Source organism: Nothobranchius furzeri, chromosome 2, assembly GCF_043380555.1.
Source record: "Nothobranchius furzeri strain GRZ-AD chromosome 2, NfurGRZ-RIMD1, whole genome shotgun sequence".
Lineage (NCBI taxonomy): Eukaryota > Metazoa > Chordata > Actinopteri > Cyprinodontiformes > Nothobranchiidae > Nothobranchius > Nothobranchius furzeri.
Genome location: NC_091742.1, coordinates 12,617,405 through 12,627,318, shown reverse-complemented (window position 1 = coordinate 12,627,318; position 9,914 = coordinate 12,617,405). Strand labels below are relative to the sequence as shown.

At 39.8% G+C, this 9,914-nt stretch overlaps 1 long non-coding RNA gene across 1 annotated transcript in view; it reads left to right on the top strand.

The window, feature by feature from the left end:
- The first annotated feature begins 3,295 nt into the window (after positions 1 to 3,295).
- Positions 3,296 to 9,914, top strand: part of LOC139062647 (uncharacterized) — a 39,858-nt gene continuing 33,239 nt past the window's right edge. Inside the window, exon 1 of the long non-coding RNA XR_011516218.1 lies at positions 3,296 to 3,414. This is a non-coding gene — a long non-coding RNA (uncharacterized lncRNA). The remainder of the gene's footprint in view (positions 3,415 to 9,914) is intronic.

Below are 9,914 nucleotides of genomic sequence, written 5' to 3'. Positions count from 1 at the left end.
AGCCAAAAAGAGCACATGTCACCCCTCTGTTCATTGAGCTCCACTGGCTACCGCTAGCAGCATGCATCAAATTCAAATTGCTAACACTAGCATACAAAGTCCGAGATGGTACGGCTCCCATCTACCTGAATCCTCTTGCAAAGGCTTACGTCTCGGCCCGGCCGCTCCGGTCATCACAGGATCGCCGGCTAGCAGTGCCTGTTAGGTAATTTGATTTCATCCCATATTACCTTAAAGGACGACACACCCTTTGATAGAGAGAGAGAGAGTAAATTGATTATTTGTAATGTCCATGTGCATGACTCCACCAGCCCCCATGTCCATGTGTGTGGCTCAACCAGCCCCCACTCTGCTCCAGCCTCAGCCTTTACCTCACCAGCTCTGCATACCCGTGGTCTCCATCAGGAGACTAGAATGTTAGGTAATATTTAATCTCCATAACCCTGGAACCTGTAATAACACACATGACAACAAGGAAGACATTTTACCCTGAGTCTCCAGAACACGGAGAGTTAACGCAGAGAAACCTCCTCCGAGGCTTCCCCACGTCACTCCCGTGTGCTCCCAGTTCTTCAGGGGCTTTATTCACCAAATGGATGGGGGAGAAGGCAGACCTTCTCAAGTTACAGAGGTACAGGGGTTTCTCAATTAACATCCTTGCTCAACCTTTTTATGAACAGCCAACACAGAGATTCATGATGTGTAATGGGCATCTTTTAGGTCTCAAAAAGGTACATTTATAAAAATACCCAACATTCCCTCCTGATGTGACTTTTTGAGCAATAAAAGATTAAACCAATAAAACAACATTAACATGAAATTAGGACACACCTAACCTGGAATTTGAAATGACCAATTAATCAATCGGATTTTAGTTCAACATTAAACCAGACATCAAACCCAATTTTATCCTGTATTTCTAGCTTTATTAATGTATCCCCCCTGAATGCTACCTTTGAGCAATGATTATACTGTCAACAAAACCCAGAGCAAGAGTTAAAACCTGGAATTAGGAATGAATAAACTAGACAACAAAAACCTACATAATAATCTTGAGTTCCTAGCTTTATTAAAGTAACCCATATCATTTGTCATCAAACACTTGTGGATCTTCTGCTCCACATCCGTCGTTACCTCCTGTGCTGCAATCGATCACTTGTAGGACTGAACAGGTGTCACAGGTTTTGAGTTTTCTGTGGCTGGCTGACCTGCGGTTCTGGTTCCCTCCTGAAGTTGGTGTTTGACCTCTGCACCTCATCTCCAGTTCAGGTGTGATATCTCGGTCACACTGTGCTCTCAGCTTTGCGTCGTCCCGCTGACGTGTCGACGCAGGTCACTTCCTGTGAGAGCTGACTGGCCCACAGCGGGTTTCGTGGTTTTACATCAGCTCACAGGTTGGTACCGGTTTCAGCTAACTGATCCACTTGGTTTGTGGTTTAACATTAGCTCAGCCGGTGACAGTGGTTTGTGTCACTTCCGTCTTGGACTGCAAGTCAGTAGTCATGTTAGCCATGTCTTTCGTGCTTCCTCCATCTTGGATTGTAGGTATCCACCACCTTCTGAACACACCTACAAGTCAAAGATCCACAGCAGGATGCCACAGACACAGACCAATTTGCATTCAGTTAGATATGCGTTCAACTTCCACAGCTGCTTGCCCAAAGGAACTCAGATCCTCTGAAGTCTTCTCCTGAGTCTGCCATTCCTGCATTCGGAGAGTATCAGGACATGACATAGCAAACCATCTTGTGTTGCAATTACAATACCTTCCTGGTTGTTGAGGGTCAATGGGGCACAAAGTTTCTTGTGTCCGATCTGTGTCCTTTGATGTTTTCTGCAGGAACCAATGCAGCCAGCCACTGATCTTTATCACCTGTTAATCGAGTTCCCACCATCACATCACAGCAGGACACAAATCAAGGAGTCTCCCAGCCTGTCTTTGCATAGGGAACAATTTGCATTTAGGAAAACAGTGTACCCAGAAGTTGTGCTGCCTAATTGTTTAAATTAATAAACATTGATGTCTGGTTTAGCATGAAACTAGTCAGATATGGTCTGTCCCAAATTATCACAAACAAAATAAAACACATCCAAATTCTTTAAAACTAGCTTGTCTCAAAAGGAGTTAATCAGAGATTCTATCACACTAAGGCGGAGTTAACACACTCACGTCACAGAGGCTTCAAAGAGGTTTTTCACAAAAGGGTGCCACAAGAGACTTCCAGTCTAGCTTGATTTAGCTGCTTAGGAAACATTTGCATTCAGGCAAGAGGCATTCTAATTTAAATGAACCAGCCCGTCTCCAACTTGTAAGGTAATCAAAACTTTATCAGTTACACCACCCCCTCCTGTGGAGGTAGGCTTCTCACACATTTACAGGATCTAAGTTAATCAAAGGGAAGTTACTCAGATTTATTAAACCTTATAACTGAAAATATATGTAACTCTCATATAAGCTCTTTTATTAATCATTGTTATATGCTACTTTTTTCATTATGAAATCATGTTATAATATCAAAGGCCTCTCTGTGCTTCTCTCCTGCACAAGCTCTAAACAGCTGCAGGAACTCCAAAAGGGAGTGAGACATTGCAGTCTCTCTTTGTACCGGTTACCACGGATGCTTCTGCTTATCTTAGAATTACATGTTCTTGTGAAATGTGAGTTCCTGCCTAACAAGGCAATATATGCATCTACCTTATAAAGCTCTTTTATTATGTATCCACCTGGTAAACTCTTTTGTATTATTCAATGCTATTATATATTATCATATGCTATGGAAAGAATCCTGCTCAAATACTCAAGGCCTCTCAGTGTTCTTCTGCACAAAGATTAATAGCTGTATATCTTCTCTTGTACCAAAGAAAGGAGTGAGCACACTCCAGCTCTTCTCAAGTTCCTCTCGGTACCGGTGAATATGTATCTTTTCCTGTCAAGGACGTACCAGGATGTTCCTAGTTATCTCACGGATGCATGTTCTCGTGATGTATTAACTGTCCACTAACAAGGCTGTTATTTTCACCTGTCATGACCAATGACGTATGTACATGGCAAACTGTGTATGTTACATTCCTGTAATCCTCAATAAAAATCAGCCGTTTCAGCAGAACGGGAAGAGTGTCTGAAGCAAAAGACAGGAGCAGAACGCGGGCTCTGCTGGAGTTGCACGCTCTACCCCTCATGAGCGGTGAAAACAGTGACTGGACTTCTGATCATTTGACTCCACATTCTGCCAACGAAAGGTGTTTATCTCCATCTTCTCCGTACCTGTGCTTGGTCTAACAGAAGAAAGACCAACAAATTTGGCGTCACGAACAGGATTTTTTCTTTTTGAAGAAAAAGGAGTTTTTGGAGGACGATTTGACCAACCGACCCAGTGAACGATCTTGGCACAAAACACTGCGGTGAAAATCAAGGTAAGCAGGCCTTTTTTCTAAAATCTGCTCATTGGATTTATCCAAAGCCTTTGTGTCTTGAATCATAGTAGCTGTGGTCCTAAAAATAATTGTTGGAGAAGAAAGTGGAGACAAGTGCAGAAAAAATAAGAGATTTTTTGTAATGGTTTAATGGTAAAATAAGATAAGGATTTTTACAATGGTTTAATGATAAATGAGATAAGGAAATAGAACAGAACAAGGGGTTGGAGGCCCAGGGTAATAAAAAGCCCTAAATTCCATTTGAGGTTGGAGGCCTAGGACTTGAGGTTGGAGGCCTAGGACAAATAAAAAGCCATTTTCCAGGTCGTGGCTGACCACACTATTTACTGACGAGTGAATAGAAAATATAACGAGGTTATATAACGCTTGGTTGGAGTTCATAGGTGTGGGAAGCCTAAAATTCCACAGGTCAGGGACCTGTTCAAGGTTATAATAAAGGTTAGAGGCCATAGGAGGTAAAAGAAAACTCCTAAAATTCTACTACAAGGTCTGGGACCTTTTATGAGACAAGAAACGTTGGGTTTGAGGCCCTAGGAGGTAAAAAGAGAACTCCTAAAATTCTAACAAAATTTTTGGGCCTTTAAAGGTACCAAGTAACTGATAAAAGTACAAAAAGCACAGCTGTAGAGAAGCTTCGCTGTGTGTGTAAGCTGAGTTCAGCCTACGGCTCTGGATTGAAAGTGTGAGCAGTAGGAAAGAGCAGAATGCAGAGCCGAGTTTTGGGAGCTCCGTGTGTGTGGGTGGACAGCGCTGGATGATGTGTGTGTGAAGGCCTGATGCGGTACCAGAAAATAAATAAATAAGATAAATAAGAGCTTTAAAAAGTTGCAACTCGTATATGTAAATTACACTGCAGTGCTAAAATTAATGTTTGAAGCTACGCAAAATTCAAATTCTGCAACCCTGTTCTGATCAGTCTTTGAACAGAACACCATAAGTTAAGAAATAAAAGGTTTTTAAAGTAACATATGTATATGTATGTGTGTATGTATGTATATGTGTATACATATATATACATATGTAGTGTACAAGCGTGATAATCATTTGTGTGCGGGGCAGCATGTGAGTGACCCCGATCTGGGGGTTAAGTGGCCTGGAGATGAAAAAGGGAAAAAACCAATAAGAAAAGCAAGTAAGGATGTAAATGACAACTTTATTTTAGAAATATATAGACATACATATACATAAAGTCAGATAGCTGCTAAACAGTAAAATCGAAACAGATCTGCAGAAAATAAATATATAAACTGTTTCTCAGAGCGCTCTCAAAAATTACAATTGGATTTGCTCTAATGTTACATAAGGCCTGCTTAAAAGCATAGTAAGCATTAAATTCTGAGAATAATCAGTGTAGTGTTACATAATTTCTGTGCTTAAAATATTATATATAAATATATAAAGAGAATAAATAAGTGACGGACTGACTTATTTAAAAAAAAAAAAAAAAGACTGTGACAAACAGAAAGAATGTCGTCTGTGCCTTGTGAGTGAGTGGAGGTGTGTCTTCTTGCATGAGAAGTAAATGCTGCTTTCGCTGGATATTCTCCTGAATGACTCAGTTATTAATAGAGGGAGCAGCTGCTTGAGAAACAGGGTGCGGTCCATGTTTTTGCTAGACGGTTATTTAGTTCAAGAGACTGTGGAAACAATAGAAAAAGAATTTATAGTTAGTGTGATGACAAGAAAATCCTTTAAAATACAAAAAGTTGTATGGTTGTGGTTATAAAGTAAGTATTTTGCCTGATTATGGGCCGTGAAGTCAGCTGGACTCTCTCGCTCTCTCTGTTTTTCTGTGTAACATGCAGTTTTAAGCAATTTGTGACTTTAGAAAAGATATTTTTTGGTGTCTCGGGCGTACCTTAGGCTTGTGGTTAGGGTCTTCAGGAGATCCTTCCTCTCGACAGTCAGGGGTGAGAATGACTGGAGTTTCAGCCTGGGGACCTGACTCCACCCACTTTTACACACAAGAATCCCGTAGTCTAAAAATAGCACAGGGTGCTGCGAAAAGCAGCTCTGAACTTCTCAGGATCATCTTTATGAAAACCATAAAATTAACAAATAATCAGTCAGGAAATAAAATATTTGTTAAATCTTGCTATAAAACAAAATCCAATAATTGTCTTGCCTCAACTTTAAGAACCATTAACGTTAATGGCTGGATTTTGAGACGCTGAATAATGAAAAAACAGATAAACTAAGTATTATTTCCCGTAACCTGGCTAGAAACTGTACCAGGCTGTTTTGAGTTAAAAACTGGTAGTTATTTTCCCAAAATAAAATAGATAAATAAAAAATGAAAGGAGGGATCTTGCATTTGGGATAGATTGTGCCTAATGTTTAAAACCTGTGTAGAACTGATTTGATGATTCAGAACAAATTGTGCATAGGAAGTAGTCCAGATTTACCTTTGAGTCAATAAAGTCGACTAATTATTAGAAACCATCGTTGATTTTGATTTGTATAAGAGAAAGTTCTGTCATTTCAATTCAATCAACATATTTAAGGAAAACGTTTGCTGTGCATTGTGGCGGCATGAACTTTACTGGGTGGGCCTGTCACAACCAGCTGCAAAGAATGTTTGGGTCTGACTTCTATACAAAGAGAACCTGGAAGCCCTCACCAAAAGCTGTGACTTATAACATCGAGACGGGGGAGCACTACAAGATGGACAAAGAGGCAGAAACTTATTTGCCCTGCTGCTGATGAAACAAAGTACAAAGGGGAGGAGCACGTGTGCTAACATGTGAACTTTAATCAATGACGGTGGTCATCCTGGACTTACAAAGAAAGGCTCAAAAGAGACCGTTTCCTATGGTTACACCCAGTAAAAGAGTGCTTGCTGCAGTCAGGTAATGAACAAGGCTTTTTGGCAACAACTAGTTGAATTGATGAAATGTCAGAACTGTGGAAAATTTACTAAACTACTGTAGAACATAGTTAACTGAGAAAGTTAGCCTAAAAAATATAATAATAATAACAATAAATAAATAAATAATAGGAATAGTAACCTGGATTTCAGCCCAACTCACCATTGGACGTCAATATAATCTTTATTGTCTTAGGATACTCAGCTGCAGCGGACATGCAGTAAAGCCTCATTTTCTTTTCAAAAAGGAATTCATCAGCGTCATCACTTATTTTCATTGGTTAAGGAAACGGTGTCTATTTATAAGTCTAGGAGAACGCTTTAGGCTTCAACAGTTTTCTCCTTCGAGCAAACATGCGCAAATTTTTGAACAGTTCCATCCCATTCCATTCATTGCATAAAAATAACAATTAAATGAATAATTTGGCATTCAGCTGACTAAATGATTCATGGAACATCTCATCCGAGACAATAGTGTGGTAGAAAATAATGTAACAAGATATTGAATAAATGGTACCCCTCATTCGATAAAAATTATGTTCACATTTTTCATCTTGTGAAATCTTTAACATAACATTTTTAATTGGCTTTTTTGATGACAATTGGCTAAAAAGTCTAAGATTATCATCACAGGATGGCAATGATAAATAAGTAAATAACATAAATAAATAAAAATAAGAGAGAAAAAAATTAATTAAATGAAACGTAATAGTAATAAAACGTTAAATTGATCTAAATCTGTCATGGAATCAGTGCCATTGAAAAAAGGAAGAGGATAGGGGAGTATTTCTTAGCACAAATCACGTTATTGATTTAGCAATGCAGCTTAATTTCAGACGCTTTAAGGATGATACTAATTTGTGTTATAGATGGAGGAGTAGCACAGAAACACACTTCTAAAATGAGGAGATAAGGAAAGACTGCTGATTACCAATACTATGCACAAACAAACCTGTAACTGCAGTTTCGTTATTTATGGATTAACCTTAAGTAGTGAATTAATTCTTAGGATTTCTTGTGCTAGTGAGTTTCTTAAAAAAAAAAAGAAAGAAGGTAAGAAAGACAGGTAGTTTAGGTAAGGGACATTGGAAAACCTGAAACTATTTTGTTGAATTGATAGTAAAGTGGTTGTCCTAATTTCTAATTGAAGAGATCACATCGCAACGTGAGTTTAGAACAGCAGTTATGGGAAGTTTTGTTGGATTAATTTGATCACACGCTTTAGGTCTTATTTTTTCTTTCCACTGATTTAGCGTTGGGTCAAGTATTTCACACTTTTGCTTCAGTCTGACATTTGCTTGGTGTGTGAGGGCACAGAGACGTGTATGGACCGTGTGTTTGACTGTGTTTGTCTTGTTTGTTTGTTTATTTATCTATATGGGCGTGACCGAGCCTTGAGAAACATCAACAAAGCCATTGGACTATTCTGAGTAAATTAACCAATTCAAATTCAGGATCCTGAAACAATTTGGCTATAACCTCTAATTGATGAAGGACATCTTAAGAATTCATTGTACAAGGCATCATCTCCAGTGTTGCTGGAACTGTTATAAAACCCATGCATGGTTGGTATTTTAGTTAAATCATTTATACTCATTGAATTATTGTCGTTTACTTTATGTTTTAATTTCTTTGTAATTTTTTCTCTGTGACATAGGTGGAGATGCTGGTGGCAAAATGGACCCCACTCATTTCTTCCTCCCACACACATTCTTACTCTCTCTCTCTCTCTGTGTATGTGCATGTGTATGTGTTTGTGTGTCCGTGTGTGTCCATGTCATGATTTCACTGTACCTTTAATTGCGCTTGCTGTTTGTAACTGTATGTGTCTGATGTTGAAGGTATCAGAGGCTAGGGTCAGTAAGAGTTAGGACATTTTTATGCTTAACCATTAATCCCTAGGTGATCGGTTCGGGGAACTTCTGGTCCGGCCGGAGTGTGAATCTTCCTACCAACTATCTGCCAAGATCAATTGGACTGCACAAGCCGAGAAAGCCTTCATTGGACCAAAACTACACACACGACGATACTTCGCCTTCGGTGCCAGGCGTCGACTGGGTCCTGCTGAAGGTCACCAAAAGAAAGTGGACGGAACCAAGGTGGACCGGGCCATACAGGGTCACGGAGAGGACGTCACACGCTGTCCGGCTGGACGGTAAAGGAGACTCCTGGTACCATTGGACCCAGTGTGCTGCAGCGGAAGAGCCCCACCGCACCCTGACCGAGGTCCACGAGAACCTGTCACAGAGGGAAGATCCTGACCAGGACGAGAAGCAGCTGACATTTGCCTGACCAGAAAAAAGGATCCAAAAACCAGGAAGAGAAGTAGCTGACTGCAGTAGCGTGCCAAGCTACCAATTCTGCAGGACGAGGTAGCGTGCCAAGCTACCACCACATCCAGCGGGACGAGAATCGTGACGTCATCACCCCCTCCAGCTGCCTGGAGCCAGTGAAAGGACCTCAACAGGGGGAAGAAGTAACCACCCTTCGAACATTTTACTAGGGTTCTATTTAACACCCTCATTTATTTTACAAGGGTTATATTTTACACCCTCTACTCATTTTATATTATTATTCATTTGCCTGTTTAGTATTAGAAATAGTTTTACACTCATTGCATTTCCAAACTCAATTCTGAATGTACATATTGATCACCACTGCCATCTCTCCTCCACCTGCTGACCCAATTTTCCAGATGCCCTTGTTACTAGCCAATCCTAACATCTATTTGGGAGGGGAACCCTCTAGTGGTAGTGATGACTCTCATGATGAAGAAGATGATGTTAGAGTGTGAGAATGTTCAGTGATTTATGTAACAATCCCTTCACCTGTTTATTTCCATGAGTTTTTGATTGTGTTGTTTTTACTTTTTTGATCATTAATGAGCTAGGCATGCCCGCTCTGTGCCAACGGCGTTCGTCCCAAGAAAAAAAAAGGGAGGACATGGGGGAATTTTCCCTATTAACGTACAGTAAAATGGGGTTTTTCGCCCTCATACGGAGTGTGCATGCGATACATTCATGAAATAACATGTTCAGTTGAAAATATAATCATGTTTTATGTAGTAGTTTCAAATGGGAATATGAGAAGCTGAGGAGCTGTTATCTGATTGATTGTTTGTATTGGTATTTTAAATCTTTGATTATTATATTCTTTTTGATGAAATTTGGTGTTGTTGTTTTGATTTCTTATATCTTTGTTGAACTCTTAAAAGAGTTCAAAAGGGGGATTGAAAATATATGTAACTCTCATATAAGCTCTTTTATTAATCATTGTTATATGCTACTTTTTTCATTATGGAATCATGTTATAATATCAAAGGCCTCTCTGTGCTTCTCTCCACAAGCTCTAAACAGCTGCAGGAACTCCAAAAGGGAGTGAGACATTGCAGTCTCTCTTTGTACCGGTTACCACGGATGCTTCTGCTTATCTTAGAATTACCGTAAATCCTCTAATACAGGCCCGGGCCTGTATTTGACTCAAGCTCATCAAGCTCCAGGCCTTTATTGGAAGGAGGGCCAGTATTAGAGGCAGGCCTCTATTTCTATTTGAGCAAAATGAACTAATGGTTCGCTGGAGTTTTTGACAATTAAAATTGCGCCCACATTTTCAA